Below are 22,550 nucleotides of genomic sequence, written 5' to 3'. Positions count from 1 at the left end.
CGCCACAGACTGCACTTCTCTAGTGACCGTGACATTACCGTTCCTCAGATCTGCTGTCTCTACTCTGGCCGTTGCTAGAAAGACACTCCACATTCTTGTCCATTGCATCCCTATTTTCGAGGCTATACACAAATCATACACATTTTTTTTTTCTCTTCTTCTGACAGAGAATAATGAAATTCGTTAGAATATAACTTTGGTCATTGTTTTCCTGAAACTATATCCTGGTCGCCTTGCTTGAAATTTGGGTATTTCCCAAATCCCTCAGTCACCTCTGTCAAATGACATAAGTATTTACTTCTGTACGTATCAGATCTCATTTCTTGAGTAACTGCTATTGTTACTTTGGTTGTGGGTATAACCTAATTGTAAGATTTGGGACTAGCTGGATAATAATGTCCTAGAACAGATGAGGTCATGGCCACTGGCCAACAAAAAGAGTGAGAGGAAGGAAGTATGATGAATAAAGCAAATGGAAGGAGAAAATTCTGATATTCAGGAGTATAAGGAACGTTATACATGAATTAAGGGAGGTAACTAAGAGAGAGAGCAGGTCAGAAACTGGGATCAGAAACTGGGATCACATGTTAACAGGGAAATGCTATATGGCATAGAAAAGTAGTGGGGAAAAAAAGCATGTTGATAAAAGCTAAGAAAGTCATTTTTTCATTTATATTATTGAGTATGTACTATGTGCCAGGCTCTGGGTCCTGAGAATGCAAAAATAAACCAGGCAACTTGGCCCTTGGCCACATGAAGCTCATACTCAATGGAAGTCAGATAATAAAAGCAACCAACAAATGTTCCTGTAACCGTAAGTCATGATAAGTGCAAAGAAGGGGAATGAACAGTGTGCATCATAGAGAGTAATGGGGACAGAGGGACCTGTGATCGTTTAGGTTGATCAGAAAAAGCCTCTCTGAGAGGATGACTTGGACACTGAGAATTGAAGGAGAGTTAGAAGTTGACATTGAAGAATAGGGGAAGAGCATTGGAGCAGAGGGAACAGCCTATGAGAAGGCTCTGAGGTGGGAAAGAGCTGGGTATGCTTTAAACCAGAACGGAAAGTGAGGAAAGATTTCTCCAAAGAAGACGTACAGATGGCCAACAAACACATGAAAAGATGCTCAATATTACTAAGAGAAATGCAAATCAAAACCACGGTGAGGTATCATCTCTCACCGGTCAGAATGGCCATCATCAAAAAAATCTACAAACAATAAATGCTGGAGAGGGTGTGGAGAAAAGGGAACCCTCCTACACTGTTGGTGGGAATGTAAATTAGTGCAGCCACTATGGAGAACAGTATGGAGATTCCTTAAAAAACTAAAAGTAGAACTACCATATGACCCAGCAATCCCACTACTGGGCATATACCCTGAGAAAACCATAATTCAAAAAGAGTCATGTACCACAATGTTCATTGAAGCACTATTTACAATAGCCAGGACATGGAAGCAACCTAAATGTCCATCGACAGATGAATGGATAAAGAAGACACGACACATATATACAATGGAATATTAGCCATAAAAAAGGAACGAAATTGAGTTATTTGTAGTGAGGTGGATGGGCCTAGAGTCTGTCATACAGAGTGAAGTAAGTCAGAAAGAGAAAAACATACCGTATGCTAACTCACATATATGGAATCTAAAAAACGGTACTGATGAACCTAGTGGCAGGGCAGGAATAAAGATGCAGATGTAGAGAACGGGCTTGAGGACACGGGGGGGAAGGGGAAGCTGGGACAAAGTGAGAGAGTAGCATTGACATATATACACTACCAAATGTAAAATGGATAGCTAGTGGGAAGCTGCTGCATAGCACAGGGAGATCAGCTCGGTGCTTTGTGACCACCTAGAGGGGTGGGATAGGGATGGTGGGAGGGAGGCTCAAGAGGGAGGGAATATAGGGATATATGTATACATATAGCTGATTCACTTTGTTTGTTGTACAGCAGAAACTAACACAACATTGTAAAGCAATTATACTCCAATAAAGATTAAAAAATTAAAAAATTAGAAATTAAATAATAAATAAATAAGTAGTGAGGAAAGAGGGGCAGGAATGGAGACTGAAGAGAGAATCAGGGCCTCGAGGCCCCACCAGGTTTAGTTTTACTCTAGTTTTAAGCAGAGGAGTGAAATGACACAACTTGTAACTTAAAGCAGGGAGTCAAGTTAGGAAGTTATTACAAGACTTCAGGTGACAGTCGGCATCTGAAATTAAGGACATGGTGATAGCGAGAAAGAGAAGGGGGTAGTCAAAACAAAAAATGTGATCATAGTGCTTTCAGTATGAGAAGACTTTAAAAAGCATTTTGTCCAGTAGTTTTTAACTTTAATTTTTAAACAGTGGAACTGATTTCTCAAATGAAGTCTAACTATCTAAAACAGATCAAAGTCGAATTTTGCAGTTGATAAGTTAGCACTCCAACTCTTTACCTTTTTTCCCCTGCTTTCATCATGCTATACTCCTCCAAACACCTCTTTGGAACCATGGGTCCCTGAAGAATAATTCAAGAACCACTGATCTAATTTAATTCCACAAATTTACAGATGAGGTCATGCCACATTGATATCCCCAACACATGAGAGAAAAAGGTAAACATTTGAAAGTTAATACAGTTATTAGCATGATAGTAAGGAAAAAAGTAAGTCAGAGGCCAACCTAGAATGAACTCATTGGATGTAACTCTCTCTCTATCAGTCAGATGTGCATTTACTGACTTTCCTTGGTAAATAAATAATCAGTCAAGAAGGAAATATTTTTTCAGACTCCTAAAGGAGAATGCATACCCCTTTTGCTCACTTTAATGTATAAGTGTATCAGTTAGCTATTCTCACAATAATGCTGTGTAACAAATAACCACAAAAATCTCAGTAACATTCAAACATAAGCATTTATTTATTCCGTGCATGTGGATTGGATGGTAGATGACTGATCTAGGCTGGACTTGTCTGGGTGGCTTTGCTTCTAGATGCAGGTCTGGCTGGACTTGGCTTCAGTGTGAGTTAGGCCCAGTTCTGCTCCATGTGCCTCTCATTTCTTCTCATGGCAATGCCAGAAGAACAAGAAGGCAAACAGAAACCCCAATGCCACTTAAGAGCTTTCACAGAACTAACAGACCCTTCTGCCCACAACTCATTGGCCAAAGCAAGTGTTAGGCTATATGGGGTTGGGGAAAATATATCTCTCCTTTTAAGAGAAACTGTGAGGTTACATGGTGAAGGCATGGGCAGAGGGAGGGGTAAATAACTAGGGCCCAAAGTTCAATTTATTACAATATAATTCTCAGGTCTATAGCAATCTCTTTTTAATCTCCTTTTAGAAATTTTTATTTTTGTTTCTTTAATTTTTATAGGGCTTAGGCATCTTTTTGGTATGTCTATCTTATTGACTGACCTTATATTCTCTCTATAGAATTACCAACAAAAGAAGTCTCAGATTTGAGATGAAATGGATGTGTTTAGATTATTTTTGGAATTAGTATCTGAGTGTCTTTTGAGGGCAGCACATCTGGACTCCCCATGAAGGGGAGAGACAATTCTGCTCATAGACATAAGATAAGAAGTTGCTATTGTATCTCCTAATTCAGTGTATCCCAGTAAGAGACCACTCAGACAGGACGAGATATTAAATGCAAAGAGAATTTATCAGTAAATAATTTAAAAATTTCCTGTGGTTTGTCCTTTTCATTGATATTATTTATGGACGATAGTTCCGCCTTTCTTTGTAAGGAATGTCCTCATTGGGAACCTCATGAATGCCGTAGAAATAACTCAGATTCTCCCACAATGCCTCAGTGAGGCGAATCTGCCAAAACAGGAAAGGTGGGTGGAGTAAAAAGTGGTGTTTATGCTGCACTGTTTTCTAGTTAGCCAGTGGACACACATTTTTGGATTCATTAACTGTAGTTCTGCTGATTTACATATATGTCTGCATCTTTATATTTACAGGGAAAATCATAATTAAAACCACTTATTTATATTACCTTTGTTATTAATGAATCTCTTGTGAACAGTACTGAATTTTCTACATGTTGCACTAATTTGCCTGAAGGATTTTCCATCTTAGTCATTATGAGAAATTTGTCTCTTGGAGAACAGTATTTATGGCACCTTTTTTAGAGATGTATAAATCCACAGCATTCCCTCAGAATCTCACATTAGAGTTCCTGTATAGGAGAGTGCTAATTGATTAAAACCTTAAAGGTGCTCGTCCACCAATGTTGAAGATACTTTGAACAGGAATGGGAAATTATTTACCTCTTCAAAATTTCTTTTTGCTACTTAAATAATTATTGTCAGCACTTAATACATTGTTCCAATATTTTTAACCATTACCAGTATTAAAATAATAAACGAAGTAGTATAGTCCAAACTATCTCCTTTATTAATTTATATCTATTGTAACATGCTCCCTTTTCATATCATATCCCACCACCTCCAGTCTCTAGTAAACAGTTAAGAAAGAAATTTCATTTGTGTGTATACGTGTCATAGTTAAAGCATGCAAACTAGTTAATAGTCATGAATTATCTCTAAATATGAGATGTAGTTCTGCTAATTCTATCATTCTTTTTTCAAACATTGTTTATTAAACTACTCTCTCATTCGACCTTTAAATCCTATTTTACAGTTAAAGGTAGAAAGATACAAAGAAAACTAGTTATCTATTGGAGTATAAATGAGAAGGTGCATCATATCTCTCTTTGCCCAGCTTAAGTAATCTGGTGTTCTATGAGTCCCTGGTGAGTGGAGTAGTCAGTCAGTAGTTTTAGCTCACCATTCATTTAGTGACAGAAGTGTCAGCACAGTGGGCACAGTCTACTAATTTGCTCATAATTAACTAAGATAACCTGGTTGAATGCTAAAACCTTAAACACACCCACACTCACACACACAACTTAACTCACTAAACCTACCGTGTCCCATACATTATATGAAGCTCTGGTGATAGGGGTGTACCCAGGATGGGCCCAGTCACTCATGGAGCTTACAGTTTGCCAGGGAATTGTTTTGTTATTCTGAGTAATAAATTCAGAAAAGTGAGATGGGCGTTTCCAGCAGGATGGCCTGAAAGCACAGGTGAGGGAGGCCTCACCTAGCGCGTGCGATCAGGAAAGGCGGCCCTGAGAATGAACCGTAAGCAGACGCGTGACCTACGAGCAGTTGTCAGCCGGGCCAAACTGGTGTGGGCTGAGGGAGGGACGGGGAGGTGCTGAGCGTGGTGCTGGAGGAGCTGAGAAAGGGCAGGAATGGAGATGACCCTGGAGAGGTAGCCAGAGGCCAGGAGAATAAGACCTCAAGTAGAGCTAATGATCACATTACAAACAGATCAAAATGTAAAGGAGATCTGTGCTGAGGTCTCAGGTCTCTACTATCTGGGGATGAAGTGGGACCCAGAGGAGGAGATTGGGAGGAATCTCAAACCTGGTTTGGCAGGTGTTCTCACTGACTGCTTTTAGGTGTAATTTCTAAAATGCTTCTAACTCCATTGAAAATTTTTATAAAACTTCTAATGTCCGGAATTTTAAACTGTGAAATTGATAAAATTCTCATTTGTTAATTGCAGAAATGAAGAAGGACATTAAAGGTCTTACCACATTTCCTCAATAAGAGGTGGGCCATCATATAAACATCACCTTATTTGTGATTTTAGTGGGAAGATCTTACACTAGTTATCACATTCCAAAGGACTGCCACTTTCCACTGAGCCATTCACCATTTGCATCTTCTTATAATACCGCTGGCTTATTGGCCTTTTAGCCAGAAAGGAACACGTTGTCCTTCCGTGTACTGTGTAGGTGCCAAAACAGCCTTGGTGCTGAGTTCCAAACTTCAAAGGATGTCACTGAAATAGAGTTTGATGCGTAACTCTAGTTTCTCAGCATAACCTTTTACCAGTACCTCCCCATAAATGTGCATGGTGGTCATTTGATTCCAGCAGCACTTCTGGGAAGTATTTGAGTGGTGAGTGTGTCAGGGCTGTGAGAGGGAAGCCGTCTTCTATCGTGCAAAATGATTTTAAATTGAATTACCCTTGCCTGCTGGTCCCTTGATCTGTGTTTTCAGAAAGCAGCTCTAAGTTCTTTTAAATAAAACTTTTCTTAAGTTTTTCCCCACAGTATTTTAATATTCGTATTTGGAACCTGCAACAATTTTTAGCTAGTGAGCGTTGGATACAGGAAGAACAGTCACCACTATGGATTAATGTAGCTCAAACCAAAGTATTCGAATATTGACATTTGGATTTTTATAGTGACTTTTTAAGAAGCTGAATGTACTTCCTTATTTGATTATCTAACATACTGTATTTCCGAATGTTTTGCAAGACTTTTTATAAGTGATGATCTAAGACACCTTTCTTTTGTAAAGCTCCTGAAGGGCAAAGATGCTGTCATTTTAACTCTAACCAGCACCCTCTGTACCAAGGAAGTACCTAACAGATGTTTTCTGGATGATGATTACGATAAAAAACTACTAGATGAAAAATAACTAAAAAGATGATTTGTGACAACTTAAAGCAGTATGCAATTTTTTATGAACAGATTGACTACCTGTGGAAGCTATCTGAAAGAGATCTATTTTACTTCTTTACTTTGTTTCCAGTTTGAAGTACATACACTAAATGGAGTGACCACCTAGTCTCTTGCATGGTTACAGATCTTCCTCTTCTGTGCTATACACGCCTTCAGCTTTCCCCGTTACTTTTAGCTTTTTTTCCCCCCTTTACATAGAAAATTAGATGATGCTTCTGAAATCACAAATCCTCAAAGTTTAGTTAAATTTCGATAATGGATAACAGCAACGGGGAAAGCTGTCACAAATCTTACTAGGGAAAAAGACAAATTAAAGAGGCACAAAAGTTTCAGCTTATCTTCCTCCATAAAGTTTAAATATGTTGGTTCTCATAAGGAATTCTAAGTAAAACCAATCTGAGAGTGAAAGGTGAGATAAATTATTCCTTCCAGGTAGAAAAATCTTTCAGATGACAACAGGAAGAATGTGTAAAGTTTTCGCATTGTGTATAGTGCATAATCTATGTTCTAGAAAGAGCATACTCCTTCAGGGACCAGGCTAAGCTGTAAAAAAGAGGAAAGAGATGAAAAGAAGGGTCTATAGTCTGTCAACAGAATGAGACAGAGCTGGCAGGGAAGTGGATCTTCAAATAGACTAGCCATGGTACTTCCCAAAGTCCTCAATTATTTTTAACTTGATTAAGCCCTTAACACACAGCAATGCCCTGAGAGTTACATAAATCAGCATATTCTCAGGTGATTTAACAGAGTGCCTGCAGCCTTCCCTGGAAATCCCGTTCCCGTGAGGCGGGGTCATAGACATTGTTACCGTTCAGTGAGAAATGAATAGCCAGAGTGACTTTCCTTCCTAGGAGAGCAGGGAGGAAACAGGAGGAGTGAATAACATCCCCAGGAATGTCTTTCCATCAGGACTGGAGAAGCCCTAAGAGCCAAGTTACCATCGCTGATATGACTTAGGGATCTCCATCAACGATGCTTATCTGTGCCACGGGGAAGAAATATGCCGTGAGAGCTGGACTTCCACGCTCAGGGAATTCACGTTCCTGTTACTCGGGACTGGGAAGGTGGCCAAGATCTCAGTTGTTCCTGTTCAACCATCTTCATCAACCTAGGCCCTAAGATAAGTGCATCTGTCCAAAAGGCCAGAAACTCATGTTCCAAATCAGTCCTAAGTTATCAGTGAAATTCTGGTGTGCAGAGTTGTTTTCACTATTAGAAATTCATATTTCTAAATATGGCTAAAGAATTTTCCTGGGTGCATACGTAATTGGACTTCTGCATTGTTTGGGGTGTTTTCTCAAGTATCACTATGCAGAGTGATCCTTGAGCTTAGAGATTTGACATCATCTGAGTAGACCACGGAGTGTCAACCCGAACATAGAAATCAAAGCAAAATACACAGGAAGAGTGGAAGGCTCAAGGATGGTAAAGCATTTTTTGTCATTTTCGTCTTAAAAGGCGGATCAGACGTTTTCCGGGATCAATTCTTGAGTCGTTGCTGTATTCGCTGCTGCCAGCTTTCATTGGGTACCCAGAGAAGTCTTTTTCTGGATCTAATTTAAATACTGACTTTACGCTAGATCTTTAAAGAATAAATTAATTAAATGTAATTAGGCACGTAAACTGGCTGGAGAAGTAGAATCGGATACTATGTAATAGCTAAATGCAAAAGGCTTGAAATTATCTTCCAGTTTGGACTTCCGTGTTGTGGAATTAACTTGGATAATTAGGAAGTGACATTAACTTTGCCTCCAAGTGGGCTTCAGCCGGGAGGAGTTGCTTGACCTCATGGCGGGGTTTATTTAGGGTTGGAGAAGGGGTCATTTTAGTCCTCTCTGAGAGAGGAATGGCTTTGCTCTCCTCCAGCATTGCCAGGTCGGGACTCTGTGGTCCATGAAGAGATGACAAGTGGGCTGAATCCCAGGGGAAAATTGTTTTCTTTAAATATGGTTCCTTAAGGTGTCAAGATTTACTCCTGTTAAGAAGACTTAGCCAGAGAAAATATCAGTAGAGTTAGCTGTCTTCTTATTTCAAAGGATTATAGTTTAATTTTGATGAGGCACGCACTGTACTATAAATATTAATAAGTGTTGGTGGAGGTAAAGAAATGGTAGTAAAAGGGTTAAATAAGAACCTTCAGATATTTTAACCTAACCAAGGGGTCATGTGCAATATCCCACTTATGCCATCACCTCCAAACCTTAAGGATTTATTTGGCATTGAGCTGGGTCTTGAAATTCATTGCTTATCTCCTTTTCAGCAGGAGCAAATGCTATCTTCCCTGTGTTAGCTGTGTACCGACTTTTTTGGGACCGTATCTCCCTATAGTCATATCTTTATCTGGTATGGCATTAGCAGTCCCTGGGCTCATCCTTTGCGTAAGATTAGGACACTGCCTAGAGGGGGAGGGATGAGGGGCCTTGAAATGCTTCCCAACTTGTCCTTCATCAGAACATCATGTAAGTCACGGTGGCCATGTGACTCTCAGGGTGGGTGACCCGTTAGTCAAAACTACTCAGAACCCTGTGTCTGTTGAAAGTGTTCCAGTGAACCCTATACTCCAGCTTATTGCAAGAAGCCATATGCTTTTCAAGCAATTAAGAGAAAACCTAATTTTAATTAGATTACAAATGAAAAAAAAGGTAGTACAAGACATTTGGGGGATTTCAGAAGAGTGTATAGTGAGATAAAAGCATCAACAAGATGCTGCAGCCACAAAAAGCTAGAGAAATACTACCCCACATAGACTTAAAGAATATCCTCAACGGTTTACCTCTCATAAACTCTTCATAAACTGCATTCTCTTGGTTGCTGGGCCTTCAAGTTGATACATGAACTTAAGTAACTGACTTCACCTTTTAGTGCCTTGTCTTGCTTTGATGAGATTGATTTTTGCATTCTTTCAGTTTAAAGGAAAAATGTCATTTACAATACTGCATATAAGGTATTTTGTGAATAGATTTTAATAGCTTCATTGCTGTGGAACATTCAAATTTGAAACAAGGGAATGTAAGTGAACATCTGTTGAGTACTTCTCTATCTCTCTCTCTCTTTTTCTCTCTCTCTATGAGCCCTTTATGCATACGATTTGTTTAATCTCTAGGAAAATTCAGTAAGCCATACATTATTACGTCCATTTTACAGTTGAGAAAATTGAGACTTGCTAAGTGTTGCAGCACCAGTGGGAACCCAGATCTGAGTATCTCTGAAATCTGTCCTCTTTTTCCTATTTCCTACTGTCTCCTAAAGTTGAGCCCAAAAGGAAGGTTGAGCCAGTTATTGAGTTTTTTATCTTACAACTTTAGTCTCTAGTCTAAAGGCTGATTAACATATTTTAAATGTTTCATTTAAAGAGGAGCTTGGAAATTTATTTAAGAATGTTAAAATTCAATAATTTAAGCTTTGATTGAGCCTCCGTCCTTTGGAGATTAAGTTTGGTTTTGAGTCTATTATTGTGTTTCTATGAAAAAAAAAAAGCCATCAGAAAATATATCGTTAGGCCATTTCGATATTCTCAAGAGCATATAAGTGTAAATGCACCAAAGCATGTGGATTACATTTCCCTCAAGTTGTGCTGTTTTCACACATCAACAGAAAAGCAGTTTGAAAGGGGGGGGGGGGAGGAAAGAAAAATATTTGGGACATATATGCAGGTTTCAATCATCAAAAGACCCGTGATGTTAAGCTGCCACGCTGACTTACCCAGATTTCTCATCTTTGCAGTGATCTGTCTGTGACACTGGTACTATGTGGGCAAATTTCTTCTTGCTCACTGGGGGTTTTATTTTCAAGTTAAAGCCAGTTCCCTTCAAGCAACTTTAATTAATCTGCAAACAGTGTCGTGCTGGTACAAGAACGTTACAGTGATATTTTTTCCAAGTGAGTGGTTGATACTATGGCCAGAGCAAGAATTTAAAAGTTAGGGACTTCCCTGGCGGTCCAGTGGATAAGACTCAGTGCTTCTACTGCAGCGGGCACGGGTTTGATCCCTGGCTGGGAAACTAAGATCCTGCATGCCACACGGTGCGGCCAAAAAAAAAAAAAAAAAAGTTAGTGACAAATTCTGTACGATTCCACATATATGAGGGACCTAGAGTAGTTAAATTCATAGAGACAGAAAGTAGAAGGGTGATTCCCCAGGTCTGGGTGGGGGAGGAATGGAGAGTTAGGGTTTAATGGGTGAAAAGTCTCAGTTGGGGAAGACGGAAAAGTTCTGGAGATGGATGGTGGTGATGGTCGCACAACAGTGTGAATGTACTTAATGCCACAGAATTGCACACATGAAAAAAGGTTGAAATGATAAATTTTGTGTTATATATATTACCGCAATAAAATATATGATTACTAGAAAAAATTAGCTAATTTCTATGCTGTTTTCCCATGTGCATGGGGCGTATATGTGTGGTGTAGAGAGGAGTGCATTCAGGCTCCGTCGGGGAGACCTGAGTACAAACTCAGCTCTGCCAGAAATGGTTGGCGATACTAGGCCTTCCTGATCAGCCTTCCTGATCTGTCTCAGTGACATCTGTCTTCTCTGCAATATGAAGATCAAACACTTAAGATAATTACGATAATTAAATAACAATACATGCCAAGGACCCAGCGCGTAGGAGTAAGTGGAAGCACGTTGTAGATAATTAATAAACTGTCAGCAGTGTCTACAGTAGCCACAACTCTTGGGGGAAAATAAAACTAGCCACATTATTAGTTATTTTTCAAACATGGGACATTGAAATAATCATGCATATTTCTCTAAGAAATAGAGTAAAACAAATCATTCTTTCATTGAACATTGATCTAGTATCTACTCTGTGCTAAGTGCTGACTGACAAGGAGCTTGTCTAATGGGGCGTTTGACAGTGACCAATCAAATGAAATGCAGTGGGGACCGGGGAACCCTGGACCGTCGCTGCAGATACGTGTGTAGGGCCAAACCAGCTTTGAAGCTCTTGGATAAATGTGTTGTACACAGCGTCAGTGGAGACCACAGCGGTGTGAGAACATCCTCCAGAAGCAGCACTGTGCTAGACAGATCGTGCAGGTGAAAATGATTCAGAGACCACAGATGAGAATGTAACAGCTTGTTTAGGGGGAACGAGAGCAAGACCACAAAACGGTGCAGCATTTCCAAAGTACACTCTGCACACACTGCAGCTTCTTGACGTCCTCATAGTTGTCTCACCGAGAAATGACTCTCTGGTCCAACACCTTTGGGAAACTGCCTTAAACAAAGGTCCATGGATTTTCTTTACCTTGGCATTTCTCGGATCCATGAACGTTCTAAGATAGCTTTGAGTCTCCAAGAGGGACATGTCGTGTTTCCTGAAGTTATGTGACAGCGGTGCCCTTTTCTTTCCAGAGCTCTTACTCAGATCCCATGGAAAAGCATTTTGTGGGTCACTCCACTGAGCACATGTGTCCCTTGGAGCCACATGGAACAGGTTGTAATGGTCATTCACTGGAGAAATTGGCTAGTTGACACTAACAAAAGGGTAGGGAAGCCAAAACGGAAAGCTGCCCATCTTCTGAGGATCAGAAGTTTTTCCTGTTTCTTAGCTCAAGGGACCAAGGGTCCTGAAGAATATCAGGAGGGGTTTCTTTCTCCTGTGAGGGCTGAACACCCACGAACACTGGGCAGCAGAGGGTCAGCCAGGAGCACGGCCACGGGGGTGTCTGGGTGGCTGAGTGGCACCTTTGCTTCAAGCTGGTGCAGCCATCACCCGTGAGAGCCTTGTTCAAAGGCATTAAAAATGGAAATGGATTGAGGGCAACACCGAAGTGCAGCTCAAGAACAGATCACATGGTGATGCTCTTGCACTAGAAGCAGAAACTACCCTGGGATCTAAAGAAACCACTTAAGAAGAAAATGCTTCCTCTTCATCGAGCCTCGGGAAAGCTGCTTTAGTGGAATCCTGCACAATTGTTCGTACTCTAGCTTAGAAAATGGAGTTGATTAAGTGGAAGGAAATTTTTTAAATGTGACAGAGATGATGAGGTGATTAAGGGGTAGGGTTTAAGTAGCAAGATGTGGAGAATTTAAGATGTATGACTGAGTAGCGATGACAGTGGGGTGTATGATAGCTGCCTATAAAGACCCAATTAATTGCCTAATGTGGCAGATGAGAAGAAGCGGGCTTTAAGCACCAAAAGGGAAGCTTGAATTGAAGCCTATCAGGGAAACAGTATTTACCCGTAAGGGTGATTCGACTGCCATCACAGCGGAAGTCAGTGGAGTTATTTGGATAAAGATTCAGGATGAAACTTTTCTTTCTTATATCCTGGTGTCAACATTTTTTTTTTTCCTTTAAAAAGATGCATACATTTCATGTTTCTTAGGGGCAGAAACTGAAGAATAGAGCACAATATTTAATTTGCTCCAGGATGTTGTGAGGTGGTAACAACACTTAGGATTGCTTCAAGCCTCTACATGTGTTTTCCCTTAAGCTGAATTATAGTAATATCCTGGCTGGTAAGAATCATAGAAAATTTGTGCATTCTGTTACACTGTGTGTGGAGATATAGCTTGTGATGGAAAGCGTAGTAAGGATAGTTACCATCAAGAGCACTTGATGAAACTAGCGAACACTTTGTGACTCTGCATTAGGTGCTTTACCTATATAGATGCTAATCTTCCTATGGACACTCTGAGAGAGACGCTAGCATCCCCATTTTACAGATGAGCAAACTGAGCCTCGGAGAAATCACGTAACCTGACCGAGGTCACACGACCAGTAAGTGGCAGTGAGTTTGCATTCAATTCCGAGTGACTCAAACATCCATGTCCTCTTGCTGCCTTCTGAAGGCTTCTTTGGTCATCGCTTTTATAAGCTTGCGACCAGTGGCTTAGCGTGTGAGGCGCTTCGCTTGTGTTTGAGAGTTGGGTGGTCGCTAGGAGCATTACCCACGCTTAACCCAGACAGGGCCATGGCTCGGCTTCACCAAGCAGCTTGGCCGGGGCGATGCAGGGAATGAAGCAGGCAGGGCTAGAAGGAAAGGCAGTTGGTCCTAGCTCCCTGAGCATTCAGAGCGGGTGCGTGGAGCAGCTCTGTCAGATCTCAGAAACAGCATCCAGATTTGATTATAACTTTTCTTTGTGGTCTTTGAAGCTTTTTGTTATTCCTTCCCTTGCCTCGCGGAGTTCAGATCGATTTTCACATAAACAGAAACGATTCCTCCTTTCTGAGCACTTCATTGTTGGTGGCATTGTGGAATGTCCCAGGAAGGGGGAAATGGGGCCAATTATAAAGGAGAAACGTCTCTTCGGCTTGCATGTTTATACGAAAATGCCAAAGCCACCAGCTGTCACAATAGCAGGCCTCGGGTAAGCCCTCTTTCCACCTGCGCTGCAGCACGCATACAGCAGGGGGAGATAAACCCAGTAGACTCGATTAGAGGATGCAAAGTGGCATCCTGCATTCAAGAGTTTTACAGGAAAGTTAGGAAATACGTACCTTTGTACCGTTTTTATTTCAGTAAGAAGTTCCCAAATGACAAGCATGGAAATGACAACTCAAATTTTAATTTAAACACCTAACCTCAGCTTACCACTGAAGAGCATTTTCCTTCAATAGAGCGAATGTAGATTGAAAAAAAATTAATTTCACATTCCTATTTATAGGACATTTGAGACAAACAGCCATCCGTGTTGCTGTTACCTCATTCGCCTTTTTTAGCCATCAGGACTGACTGCTTATGTCTTTTACATTCATGGAACGCATTTCAAACTTAAGGAATTCAGTTCCATAGCAGGACCTTAGCAGAGATGATATATATCATCTTGTTTGGCTATCTTTATAATGCTTTCTTCTTTTCTTAAAAAAAAAAATATAAACGGTATATTAAGACTGATGGAAAAACCAGATCTGACAGGAAGGTTAAAAAAAATAAGTTACTTAAACAATTCTTCTGGAATCATTCAAGAGAGTAGGGTGGAGTAGACTTTAAAAACAAGACAATATAATCCTGAAGATTATATTTTTAAATGAAATTTAATTGGAGCCGTTTCACTGAATTGAACCGGTAAGGCCTTTTCCCTGTCAACGCTTCCCGTGGAAGTAACCCCAGTCCGATTTCCTCCCTCTGTGGCCTGGAGTTTAAGGTGAGCTGTCAGTTTCTTGGACATGAGCAAGATTACAGCTGGGGCTCTCACCCAGCTCTTTAAAGCAGACCACGGGTTGTGGCAGCATGCTCTTTCGGAGGAGAGAACTTATTATTCCAGTTTTATTTATTATTAAAAACTTTTATTGGAGTGTAGTTGATTTACAATGTTGTGTTAATTTCTGCTGTACAGCAAAGCGAATCAGTTATACATATACATATATCCACTCTTTTTTAGATTCTTTTCCCATATAGGTCATTACAGAGTATTAAGTAGAGTTCCCTGTGCTACACAGTAGGTCCTTATTAGTTATCTATTTTACATAGAGTAGTGTGTAGATGTCGGTCCCAATCTCCCAATTTATCCCTTCCCCCCTTTCCTCCCTGGTAACCATAAATTTGTTTTCTACATGTATGACTCTATTTCTGTTTTGTAGATGTATTATTCTTTGTGCTTATGGTAGCTCAAGTTATACTCAGAATGGCACCAAGGTTTTCCTCGGTATCTTTTGCCTGTGTATAGCAGCAGTAGGGTCCCTGAGTCCTCAGAAAGTGTAAGTGACAGCTTACTCCATATTTGACATTTGAGATCCAGGAGTTTTAATTAGTTAATGTCCCTTCATTTGCAGTGCATTACAGACAGTTTTCTTTCTGTTTTATTTTCCTACATCTTGAATTGTGAAATTTTCCAGTAAGTCCAAAAAAACAAAAGAGGTGTCATTTAAACACATCGGTCTTAAATCAAACCAAAGCTATAGGAACTCCAAACCAAAGGTAGCCATTCCAGTTGAAATACCAAGATACTTTCTATGACACTGGATTCTTTTCATTAAAAAACAAAACAAAACAAAACCGAACCAAACTTTGCTTGAAGATGATTCTTGGGCTCTTTGCATTCAGTCATCCCTCAAACCCTCTGCCTGGGATCCAGAGTTGGACACAGATGCTTTCAGGGGCAGGATGTTTTAAAAAAGAAAACAAAAACTGTGTGTCTCCCCTGAAATAGAAAATAACTTACTTTTAGGCCTTCATATCATCTATTTGAGTATTTGAGCCAGAAGAAAAATTAACTTTAGAATCAGAGATTTCCAAACCAATGTAAAAAGCAAATTTGACTCCTGTTTATCATTGGTTTCCATTGTCTTTATTTAAAGGGACATAGGAGGTAATAACAAAGAAGACTAAAGAAAGGCAAATAAAGGGGGAAAAAAAACTGGAATTCATGAGGGAAAAAAATAGAGTGGATGCACATATTTGAACAGTTTCTGAAATGGTCTGAATCTTTCACTTCTGTCAACCAGTGCACCTTCTCTTATATGCAGGGAAATGCTCTGACAACCCAGCCTCTTCCAGTGCTTTTCCTGAGTATCAAGCATCACCCTCTAAGTTTGCAGCCATGTGTTTTCTTTGGACCGCTCTTCTTTACCCTTATTAAATACTTCACATATATGAATGGGAATGTCAACATTTAAACTTTCGTGTGAGGTGGGAAAAAGGGAGAAGTTTATTTCAGTGCTCTTCTACTTAAACACATGGAAGTCTGTTATAACTTTGTATTCTTGCAGTGTAATATATGGTTGAAATCTAAAAGGCGGCTGAAACCATGACCCCCCCAAAAAGTGTAGAAAAAGCAATCTATACCATCCACAGACAAATTCTGGTTACAACGAAATTCAGTTTTATATTTTTATATTATAGGTATTAATGCCTGTTGGTTTTTTTCTCCCCCCAAATCTACATTCCTGTGAATCCTAAGGTCAGTTTACTTTTGTTTTCTAATAAAAATGTAAATCTCAATATGTTAGTGAGAATTAAGCCTTTGAAACATATTTTTCCCCCTATAACACTCTATTAGGACTACTAGATTATTTAAAATCTGTCAGTTTTTTAAATATCTTTTTAAAATTTTTTAATTTTTTAAAATTTTATTTTATGTTGGCGTATATTAGATTTACAATGTTGTGTTAGTTTCAGGTGTACAGCAAAGTGATTTAGTCATACATATACATATATCTATTCTTTTTCAGATTCTTTTCCCATATAGGTCATTAGAGAGTATTAAGTAGAGTTTCCTCTGCTATACAGTACCTCCTTGTTGATTATCTGTTTTATATATAGTAGTGTCTGTATATCAATCCCAACCTCCTAATTTATCCCTCCCCCCAACCCTTTGGTAACCGTAAGTTTGTTTTCTATGTCTGTGAGTCTGTATCTGCTTTGTAAATAAGTTCATTTGTATCATTTTCTTAGATTTCACATATAAGTGATACCCTATGATATTTGTCTTTGTCTGGAAAATCTGTCAGTTTTAGGCTTTAGTGGATATACATATTTTTATCGGATATACATATATACACATACATATTTTTAATAGAAGTAATCCAATCCTATACTTCTGGCTAATATACCCAATTTGAAGTGTATGTGTATTTATGTGACGTATTTGAAAGTGTTGTGTTAAATATTTTAAGTATTATACAAATGTCAGTTATTGTTGTTTTTATATATATGAGGTCTACTTTGTGCCGGGGAAAATTTAGTGACGTTAGCTGGAGACAACAGACTGGGCATAGCAGTGTAGGCAGGAAAACTGGAGTCTGTACTTAAGGGAGACCTTATTCTAATAGTGATCATTGTATAATAGCAACAGCTCTGCCACTAAAGTAAGACGTGTTTGAATATGTATTGTCTGCCTTATTTACCTATTAGGTGCTTTTGAAAATGTTTCAGTGAGTTAAGACCTTTAAGTCTGTATTTTGCAAAGAGAAAAGTTCACCTAAACCATAAGGCTGAAAACAAATAGATCAGTAGAAATTAACCTATCTTTTTTCTTTTTAATAACATAGATGGTCTCTTCATAGAATTTTCTAATAAAAAGTATAATACTGATTCCTCTACTTGGAAAAAAAAAGAACCCTCCTTATATACTTCCATACACACAAGATGTGCATCTAGAATGTAAATCATGTGTTTTGTTTTTTTAACTCACAAATAACCTATGTATGTTTATTTATTTTTTATTTTTTCTTATTAGTCATCCATTTTATACACATCAGTGTATACATGTCAATCCCAATCTCCCAATTCATCACACCACATGTGTTATAAAAGAGAATTATATAATCATGTGTTATAAAAGAAAATTGTATGGTATTCCTAAGCCTTAGCACTCCAAAAACGATCTTAATGGTGCATTTTGAAAAATGCCATTAATCTGAAGGATCGCTCATTGATCCCTGGGTCTTATATCAAACCACGGAGCAGAGTGGCAGGGTTGATCTCCCTAGCAGGATGGAGAAGCCCAATGATGTAAGAACGTGGACCTGGACACATTCACTGGTGTGGGTCAGCGGAACGGCAGGGGGCAGCCTGTCCATGGGCAACGCAGAGGATGCCAGCCCATCAGGAGGGGCACGATAACTGGTAAATACGGTGTTGATTTACCAAGAGATGGCAAGGGGCCCTGACAAAACACACAAACAGAGATTGGAGGTTCAAGGAACATCACAGAACCCTAGCAAACAGTATGCAGTGGACCTCAGGTAGATCCTTCTGCTTGGCAAGGCCTCAGCCACAGGGCTGTTCAGGAGCAGAACTCAAATCCTGGCATAAGAAACAAGAAGGCAAGAACAAGATGGAATCATCCATTTTCCCAGATTCTGGAAGGACAAGGTGGCTAGAATGGTTTTAAGGACAGAACGAAGCTCCCGGGGAGAGGGCAGAAACTACTCTTCAAAACTTGAGCAAAAGGCGAGACTTGGCTTCAGGGCAAAGTCGAACAAGTGACTGGGTGCAGCGCGCAGTGAGGACTGGACCAGCCCCGCATCTTCTGAGCGCAGCCCCCAGAGTTTGCAGAAGTGGGGGAAGAGGATCCACTGGGTGCAGCGCGCAGTGAGGACTGGACCAGCTCCGCATCTTCTGAGCGCAGCCCCCGGAGTTTGCATAAGTGGGGGAAGAGGATCAACTGGGTGCAGCGCGCAGTGAGGACTGGACCAGCCCCGCATCTTCTGAGCGCAGCCCCCGGAGTTTGCAGAAGTGGGGGAAGAGGATCCACTGGGTGCAGCGCGCAGTGAGGACTGGACCAGCCCCGCATCTTCTGAGCACAGCCCCCAGAGTTTGCAGAAGTGGGGGAAGAGGATCCAGGGGCAGAAAGCCAAGCAGAACATCACCCAGAACCTGCCTCCAGCTCATCTTGAGCTTTTTCCTCTCTGTTCAGTAGAGTTCAGAGGCACTGGCCTCTAGCTGCTTAACAAGCTATCTCTCAGAACTTTCTCAGCTTCAGTGGAAGAGGCAGTAACTGCTCCTGGAGGGATCACGACAGTCAGGGTGCAGGAGTTCAAGGCTGTTTCCTGCACCCTGAACCAGTCCCCAGGAGCTTCCTGGGGTCCTTAATAGCCACCTGGACTCTTGATCTCTCTGAAGGATATCAAGGTGAAGTTTTAGCTTTCCTAGGCCACTCTATGGGAGTCATCTTTTGACCAGAGGGCAAAGCCACCCAGAAATCTGTCCAGTTTATTTGGATAGCTAGATGCCAACAACCAATATGTTTTAAAGAACCCATACACCCACCCTATCTTTCTGTCGTCATTTCTAGGAAGTGTTCAATATGACCAAGACCAAATGGTGCTCTTTAAAAGAATATTTGCTGTGAAGACCATGCTGGATGCTTAAACACTGGGCCCTACAGTTTATTTACTTTCAAATAATGTTGCGTTTGCCATATTACAATCCAAACACCTTCACGTTCATTATGGTTTATGCTGCTGGCGACACATTCGTAATACCCCTAAGCTGTTCATGACATTCCTTTTGTATGTAAACGCCTAATCATGCATCCAAGCAAACATCAGCACCCTGCACTGGCAGACTACTACACAGTGTACCTTGATGGGGAGGCATGTGTGACAAACTGTTCTTTAAGGAGAGAGCAGCCAGCAGAGTGATGACCTTGAACTCATGTCCTGCCCTGGGCAAGTTTAGTAGACATCTTGGATACAGTGGTTAACTCAGCAAGGGATATGCCTTCGGAGGACAGAGCTGAGACTGTGAGATGTTATAGGGTAGGGAATTGGGCTCAAAATAAGGACAAACTTTTTACCTGTGGAGCAGTAAAGAAAAAGGGGAGAGGGGAGTGTAGATTTCCTGGAAAGATAGTGAACATGGCAGTAAGTGTAGAGTTCAATCAAAGTAGACAGTGGATGGGGACTTAGCGGGAATGTTATATTTAAGTATAGAGAATTGACCTAAATGGCTTTTAAAGTGAGTGAATTTTCCATTTTGTAATCTGAATTTTTTGCCTGATTCCCTGCTGTGTAGTAGGCTGAACAGTAGTCCCCAAACATGCCCATGTCCTAATTCCTGGAACGTGTGAATGTTACTTTATATGGCAAAAAGGACTTTGCAGATGTGATTCAGTTAAGGATCTTGAGTTAGGGAGATTATCCTGGAATATCCTCAGGATAGTTTTATAAGAGGGAGTCAGGAGGGATTGGAGTCAGAGGAGAAGATGTGATGGTGGAAGCAGAGGTTGGAGTGATGTGCTTTGAAGATGAAGGAATGGGCCACAAGCCAAGGAATGTAGGCAGCCACTAGAAGCTGAAAAAGGCTCTGCTAGAGCCTCCAGAAAGAATGTAGCTCTGCCCACACCTTGACTTTACCCTGGTGAGGCTCATTTCAGACTTCTGACCTCCAGAAATGTAAGAAAATAAATTTGGGTTGTTTTAAGACACTGATTTTGAGATCATTTGTTACAGTGACAACAGGAAACTAATATACCTACCTTTCTCTAGGCTGTGTTTGGAATTTTATTTGAGCTCTAAACAAGCTAGCCAAGGCCAAAATACATACATCAATGAAAGAAATATAGCCGTCTCACTCTCCTCCCCCAATACCAGTTGTAGATTCTTAGATTCAGCCTTATGTAAAGTTGCTCCTTTATAATGGAATTTTTCCTTTTTAATTTACATATGTGTTGGAATGACTTCTATGCATGTGTAATTAAATCCAAACTTCTTAGCATGACGATCAAGCCTGCTACTTGCCCATCTATTTCCTTCCTGAACCCCTCTCATGCTGAACTTCACAAGTTTCCTTAAAGCACCATGCTACTTTGCCTCTGTTATTTTGCATGTGTTGTTTCCTCTGTAGTGAATGGCTTTTATATTCTGTTTTGTCTACATAACTTCTACTCGTCTCCATCAGGATTATGTTTAGCTATATCAGAGACCCCAGATAACAACGTTATTAAATAGAAGTTTAATTCTCTCCTGTGACAATTCGGAAGACGACAGTTTGGCACTGGTGTGGCATCTCAGCTCTGGGATGTCCACAGGAAATCAGGCTTCTAAGACCAGCTCATTGCTCTGCCTCCCCTAGAGTATGTCTTAGTCTTCATAGTACAAGATAGTGTTTAGAGCTCCAGCCATCACACCTATATTCCAGTCAGAAAGATGGAGGAAAGCACAAAGAGGACAAGGAGCACATTCCATCTATCTTCTGGGGGAAGGTTCCAGAAAGCTATCAAATTATACCTCTACTCACATACATTAACAAGTACTTAGTCACTTGGAAAGAGGCTGGGTAATGTAGTTTTTATCTTGGGGTGAGGGGTGGCATTGACCATACTAAAAACTAGATGCTCTATTTCTGTGGAAGAAAGAAAGGGATATTAATTGACAACGAACCATTATCTGTCACACTATCACTTAAAACTCAGATTATGTGGTTCCTGTTCTGAGAAGATGTTCCTAACCCCAACTGTGTCAGTTGTCCCTGCTCTGTGCTCCCATACATCCTGTGAATACTTTACCTGTGTCAAACGCCTTTATTACCTTGGCTGTTTCTCACATGGGAATGTGAACAACTTGAGGCAGGAACTCTGTTTTTGTCACTGTATTGCCTAGCAAAGTAGCTATAAAAATTTATTTATATTGAGTGAATGAATAAATTAACCCCAGAGTTTTCAGATGGCAGCATCCCAGAAATTTTGAGGTTTGAGGAGATACTTTAATTTAAGCTGTACTGTATTTTATGCTCTTAAAATAGTTTTGCAGCAATTCCTAGGAAATTAATAGAGTGTACATCCAAACATATAGCAGATGTAGCCGTGTGTGTGTATGTGTGTATTTTATGGTTCTAAAAGTTAGAATTCTGCATATGACAAGACATACAGTAGTACCCCCTTATCTGTTTCACTTTCCACAGTTTCAGTTACCCGCAGTCAACCGAAGTTGATAAATATTAAATGAAAAATTCTAGAAATAAATAATTCATACTTTTTTTGGTTGTTTTTGGTTTGTTGGCTGTGCCGCGCAGCATGCGGGATCTTAGTTCCCTGACCAGGGGTCGAACCCGTGCCCCCTGCAGTGGAAGCTCGGAGTCTTAACCACTGGACAGCCAGGGAGTTCCCTGCACAATTGATACGTTTTAAACTGAGTGCTAGTCTATGAGTAGAGTGATGAAATGTCGTGCCATCCTGCTTCATCCTGCCCGGGACACGACTCACCCCTGTGTCCAGCGTATCCTGCTCCGTACTTGGTAGCGTCTTGGTTATCAGAGCCACTGTCCTCGTATTGTAGTGCTTTTGTTCAAGTGACCCTTAGTTTACTTAATAATGGCCCCAAAGCACAAGCGTGTGATGCTGGCAAATCGGATATGCCGAAGAGAAAGCCTAAAGTGCTTCCTTTAAGTGAAAAGTTCAAAGTTCTCGAATTAATAAGAAAAAAAAAGGTTCGTTGAGGTCGCTAAGATCTACAGTAAGAACAAATCTTTTATTCATGAAATTGTGCAGGAAAAAGAAATTCCTGCTAGTTTTTCTGTCACACCTCAAACTGCATAAGTTATGGCCACAATTAAGGTAGAAAAGGGATTAAATTTGTACAATAAGATATTTTGAGAGAGACTACTTTTG

General features: G+C 40.3%; 1 protein-coding gene across 11 annotated transcripts in view; it reads left to right on the top strand.

Moving 5' to 3' along the window:
* Window positions 1–22,550, top strand: part of SUGCT (succinyl-CoA:glutarate-CoA transferase) — a 792,254-nt gene that overhangs the window by 583,224 nt on the left and 186,480 nt on the right. The window lies entirely within an intron of this gene.

This window comes from Balaenoptera borealis (genome assembly GCF_965194805.1).
Source record: "Balaenoptera borealis genome assembly, chromosome: 7".
Lineage (NCBI taxonomy): Eukaryota > Metazoa > Chordata > Mammalia > Artiodactyla > Balaenopteridae > Balaenoptera > Balaenoptera borealis.
The sequence above is the reverse complement of the archived record's forward strand: the minus strand, read 5'-3'. Positions and strand labels throughout refer to the sequence as shown.